The sequence below is a fragment of the Protobothrops mucrosquamatus genome, unplaced genomic scaffold (genome assembly GCF_001527695.2).
Source record: "Protobothrops mucrosquamatus isolate PMUCROS unplaced genomic scaffold, P.Mucros_1.0 scaffold_165, whole genome shotgun sequence".
NCBI classification, from domain to species: domain Eukaryota; kingdom Metazoa; phylum Chordata; class Lepidosauria; order Squamata; family Viperidae; genus Protobothrops; species Protobothrops mucrosquamatus.
Window position 1 is genome coordinate 155038 of NW_015386241.1, and position 6000 is coordinate 161037.

The following is a 6000-nucleotide window of genomic DNA, read 5'->3' on the forward strand; positions in this document are numbered from 1 at the left end:
GGGTGGTGCAAGAAATCACAAATTAACTTGTGATTGATGAGTTTGAGAATTAGAAAAGGTAGAATATGGAAACAAGGACGAAACCTTAGAGAGGATAAAATATAAATGCATTTGTAGCTGCTGTAAAGATGAGAAGCTGATATGTCTTTTTTTTTTCTTGTCTGTCTCTTATTTATTTACTTATTGCTTCTCTTTACTTTCCTTTTTTTTAAAAAATTGTATGGTTTTTATTCATACATGATCATAAATTTGAATATATGTTCTGAATGAACTCTTTGCAGTGGATTGGAGTTGTTTTTCTTCCTCCTTCTTCTCCCTCTCCTTGTCCTTTGAAATTTAGTGGCTGCCCAAGTCCAGCACAAATACATCCATGTGTAGTCTTCCCTAATACTAATATTCCAGAAGAAAACATCAATGGTGTGAATCATCATTTTATCCAATGGTATAAGAAAGGATTGAATTAAGCCTCCTTTGACTCCCTTGGGCATACATATCTCTTTGTGGGCCAACAAATAATGTCAATACTGTATCTGGTCAATAAGTATGAAGACAAGACTTTCCTTTGAAAGAACTCTTGTGTACATTCAACGGGATACTTGCATTGGAGGAGTTTCAACACTGTTTACGTGACCATTGGAGTTACAGCTTAGAGATTTATGACAATTCAAACATTTGAGAATATGATTTTCCTCTAGCGGGTGGGGAATGATGAGGTTGGTTAGGGAAACTGTTTTGTTTCTGAAGTGTTTGTTCACAAGCTAAGCACAAATACAGAATATTTAGATGCAATTGGCCTGGGGATAGTTAGTTAGCAGCAGTTTCCTTTCAGGATGGCTGCTCTTTGGACTACATGATATCAAAGTTCAATTGATTCTTTTGAGAAGGAAGAATAGCGTGGACTTCTAACATCTAGCGCCGTGGTGGCGCAGTGGCTAGAATGCAGTACTGCAGGCTACTTTTCCTGACTGCCGACTGCCAGTAGTTCTGCAGTTCGATTCTCACCGGCTCAAGGTTGACTCAGCTTTCCATCCTTCCGAGGTCGGTAAAATGAGGACCCAGATTGTTGGGGTCAGTAGGCTGACTCTGTAAACCGTTTAGAGAGGGTTGTAAAGCACCGTGAAGCGGTATATAAGTCCAAATGCTGTTGCTATCTGTTGCACCCAAAGCTTTCCAGATTTTACACTGGCATAGCTCCCAGCTATCCCTACCAACTTGGCCAATAATGAGGGTTACTGATAATAAGGCAGCAACATCCAAATGGCCAGATGTACTCTTCTTTAACCACAGGATCACTGTCTCCCAAATATCCGAGAAGTGGAGGGACAAAACACTATAACTGATAAAGGAGAATATTTGTAGCTCAGGGTTGAAATGAGGGGTCCTTGGCATTCTCTCTGAGCTTGGTTGCTTTCTTGTAGATGTTTAATTACCCAAAGGAGGTAACACCATCAGTGCTACTAGGGAGTGGGGGTATTGTTTACTTCTTGATTGTTGGCCCGATGTCTAACCAAGATTAATATCAGATCAATAATCAAGAAGTAAACAATACCCCAATCAGGGAATTGCCAAACAAGCAAACAGTAAACAGCCCAAGCAAAGAATCTTCAAAACTACTCCCACCAACACTGTCAGGGCAAGCCACTAGAACAGGGGTAGGCAACCTCAGCTCTTTTATGACTCGTGGACTTCAACTCCCAGAATTCCTGANTCTTCTTCTTCTTCTTCTTCTTCTTCTTCTTCTTCTTCTTCTTCTTCTTCTTCTTCTTCTTCTTCTTCTTCTTCTTCTTCTTCTTCTTCTTCTTCTTCTTCTTCTTCTTCTTCTTCTTCTTCTTCTTCTTCTTCTTCTTCTTCTTCTTCTTCTTCTTCTTCTTCTTCTTCTTCTTCTTCTTCTTCTTCTTCTTCTATATCCGTTATCGGACGTTGGCGATCATGTTGGCGATCCTGTTTTTATCAGCAGCCGCACGAAAAAGTGCTGCTGAGTTTTGTCCAAACCAGTCCCTTAGATTTTGAAGCCATGATGTTCTTCTTCTGCCTGGACCTCGCTTGCCTTCAATCTTTCCCTGGAGGATTAAATGGAGTATGCCGTATTTTTCTGGGTGTCGCATCACATGTCCGAAATATTCTAATTTTCATTTTTTAATTGTTTTGATGATTTTTCTTGGCTTTCCCAGGCGGCTTATCACCTCCTCATTTCTGATCTTGTCCTCTTCAAAATTTGCTAAATGGGACTCTGTTAAATTGAAGTTTTAAAGTATTTTTTTTAGAAGTCTCTAGTTTGCTTCAGTAAGGTTTTATGTTAGGAGGAAAACAGATCCTTATCTTATTGGATGATGTTTCAGGATGACAATCAAAGTTAAATAGTTATTGGTCATAGCAAACTCTTCCCTTTCCTCCTTATCAATTTTAGCTGCATGGAGTTAAATGGAATTAGTCTTTCTTTCCAGAAGTGTGATGATGATTTATGATGGTTGTGATAATATATTTCACTGGAATATTCAGTACACATAGGAAAATTTGTTGATGTAATCTACCACATACAAATGACAATTGGTCATTTTTCATTCCATCAGTAGGACAAAAAAACTCAACTTACTTTATCCATTAATCCGAAGTGAAATTTATTTAGTGCTGTCTAGAAAAATTAGAAGCAAATAGTGAGATGTTTCTACTAATTGGCTGGAATTTTGCTGCCCAATACGGTATGCCTAAGATAATATTTCAAGATACAGCGTTCTAACATTGGCTGTGATGTACGTCTTTTAAGTTGTCCCAAAGGTGCTTTTCAAAAGGCAACCGGACTTTCTTGGTTTTTCTTTGAAAACATTTTGCTTCTTCAGTTCTGACTGAACTGTTCTGTTGTTGTTGTTAGTTGCAAAGTCGTGTCCGACCCATCGTGACCCCATGGACAACGTTCCTCCTGTCCTCTACCATCTTCTGGAGTCCATTTAAGCTCACGCCTACTGCTTCAGTGACTCCATCCAGCCACCTCATTCTCTGTCGTCCCATTCTTCTCTTGCCCTCCATCTTTCCCAGCATGAGGCTCTTCTCCAGTGAGCCCTTCCTTCTCATTAGGTGGCCAAAGTACTTGAGTTTCAACTTCAGGATCTGGCCTTCTAAAGAGCAGTCAGGGTTGATCTCCTCTAGGACTGACTGGTTTGGTCGCCTTGCAGTCCAGGGGACTCGCAGGAGTCTTCTCCAGCACCGTAGTTCAAAGACCTCAATTCTTTTGCGCTCAAATGGTTTTATGGTCCATTTCTTATGGTGGGGAATAGAAGGATTTATATTCAATCAGAATTAAAGAAGCTTCTTGGATGAGAAGCTAAATGTTTTCAAGGAGAAAAACCCAAGAAAATCCAGTTGCCATTTGAAAAGCAACTTTGGGACAACCATGACCTGGATGATTGAGAATCTCCACAGAAATTGGGCAAAGTCAGAGATTCTTTGAACTTTCCCATGGAGAATGGCTCCATAAAGGAATTTGACTCTGATCAACATAGTTGCCACTACTAGCACCACTTATCAGTAGTAACCAATATGTAGCAGTAGTAACAAATATGATTCTGTCAAAACATGTGATTGCTACACAGTTACACCAATCTCAGTTGGGAAACACCCCTTGTAACTACAGATATGGAGCATTTGAAAGCATCCTCAATAGAGATTTTTGAGTTGCAAGCCTGAAAAACCTGTCCCTAGTTAACACTTGCATACTTCTAAATGAATCTGAGGCATATTCCATTTGATTTCATTCTTAGGGCTGGTTTACTAGTTCTTCTCACCTTCGAGATATATTGCTATGCAAAATTATGGTAAACTGGATGTGCCTCTGAATTTCATCTCTTGGTTGCACAGATTTCAAAATTGAGTTAGATCACAGTTCAAGAGCTTTCCTTGTTACCTGCAGTTGATTACTGTATCCATGGAGATGTTTGTAATTTTGGTGAGTTTTGCATTGTTCAGAATTATTTGCCTGAAGCATTATTCCTCTTTCAGGGAAGCTTTGTCTGATTTGAAGAAACAATGATTTGCCATTTTTTTAAAATTAAAAAACAAACAAACTTGCAGCTCTTGGTACAGTGTGTCTTTTTTTTTTTGTGACCACCATTTTCAACAGAACTACCATGATTACATCCATCAAAATCTGTGCCTCATTGGTGGGAAGGCACAATACAAAGAAAGCCTTCGTCTTGGTATAATTTGGTAAAAAATAAAACAAATTAACTTCAAATAATAAGAAAGCCCTCACCAGAAAGCCCTCACCAGAAATAAATAATGCAAGTGTCCAGCTAAGCCATGAACTTGAAGCCACAGAAAAAAGTTTATTTTTTTAAAACTGATTTAAAAATTGCACAATTTTATAGAAATACAGGAAAATAAAACAGGAAGGCATGCTTCCATTACTGTACAAAAATACATTTACCGTGGTGCTCTGCAAGTTTTGTCAGCCATATAAATTAAACACAGTTTAATCCTGTATAGTTCCAACATAAAACCATAAGTTGCATTCATGAGCATAGCAAAACGAAAATCACTCTAAAGATGCAGTAAACTGTAAAAATTTGTATTTGCTGCTAATAATGCACTAAATATATGGAAGCAAAGTTTTTCTATTGATTGGAGATGGAACTTTAAACTCCTTATTTGCTTAGAAATTAAACGTGAGCAATGTCTCTGCATAGAAAGTTGCAGATTCAAAGGCTGGTTCCNTCCGGGTGATTCCGGATCTCCCTTCCTTCCGCCGCGCCCTCAAGACATGGTTATTTCAGCAAGCAGGACTGGCCTAAGGGGAAATTTTTTAGTGGGGTTCTTAAACATTTTTAATTAATTATAGCCAATTTAAATATTTCTTTTTAACCAAGTTTTAAGGGGTGTCTTGGGGTGTATTTGTATTTTATTGGTTGTTAGCAGCCCTGAGTCCGGAAGGAGAAGGGCGGGGTAAAAGTCTAACTAATAAATAAATAAATAAACTGGTCCCTGGTGCCCAAAAGGTTGGAGGCCCCTGATGTAGAAGATATCAGCATATGAAAGTGGCACTGAATACAGGTAGTCCTCAAGTTATGACCAGTTTGAAGTTATAACAGATCCTGAAAAACGGGACTTACAACTCAGATTGAAGTTCTGACATCCATCTCTCCCCCCCCGCCCCTGAGTCACATGACTGCATTTTGGCACTTGGTAACTGGCTTGCATTTATGACCATTTGCAGTGTCCAGGGTCATGTGACCATGATTTACTATGTTTTTTCCACCCCAGAAATTGGCATTTACTTCTGCTTTTTGGCAAAACACCCCCAGAGAAAAGATTTTTGTTTAATGATGGTTATTTGCTTTATGACTGCCATGTTGGCTTTGTGACTGTTGTGTTGGCTTAAGACCACTGCAAAAAAGTTTGTAAAGTTTGCGATCATCACAAATTACAAACGAAAGTGCAGGCTCAATTATGGCCATACATTGAGGACTACCTATACAGTAATGTCAATCCTTTGAATGTATTTTCCACGTGCCAGCAGTCGATGACATAAACGTAACATGTAAAATGCAGAAAATTTGGATAAAAGAACAGCATTCATTGGTGCAAACAGTTATCCTTGTATACCAAATCATGTTGCAGTCCAATAATTGCAGGCTTGATGCTTACACAAATTAACTTATATATCATGACGTAAATGACAGATTCTTCAGACTTTTTTCTTATCGATGCTTAACACAAATTAACTTATATATCATGACGTAAATGAGGGCAGATTCTTCAGACTTTTTTCTTATCGACTGTAGTTCAAAAGAAAATGTCCTGCCAGGTAAATGACCTTAAAATTCCAAATATCACATAGCAAAAGCAGCACAAGATTCTCCTGTAAATTATATGCTTGAATTTCATCTAGACCTTATACTTCAGTTATCAAATATATATGTGTATTTATAAATATTTCCTTTAAATGTACAGCAGGTAACGTACAGATATATTAAAAGCTGCAAACCTAAAATGCAGTCTTCGTATTGT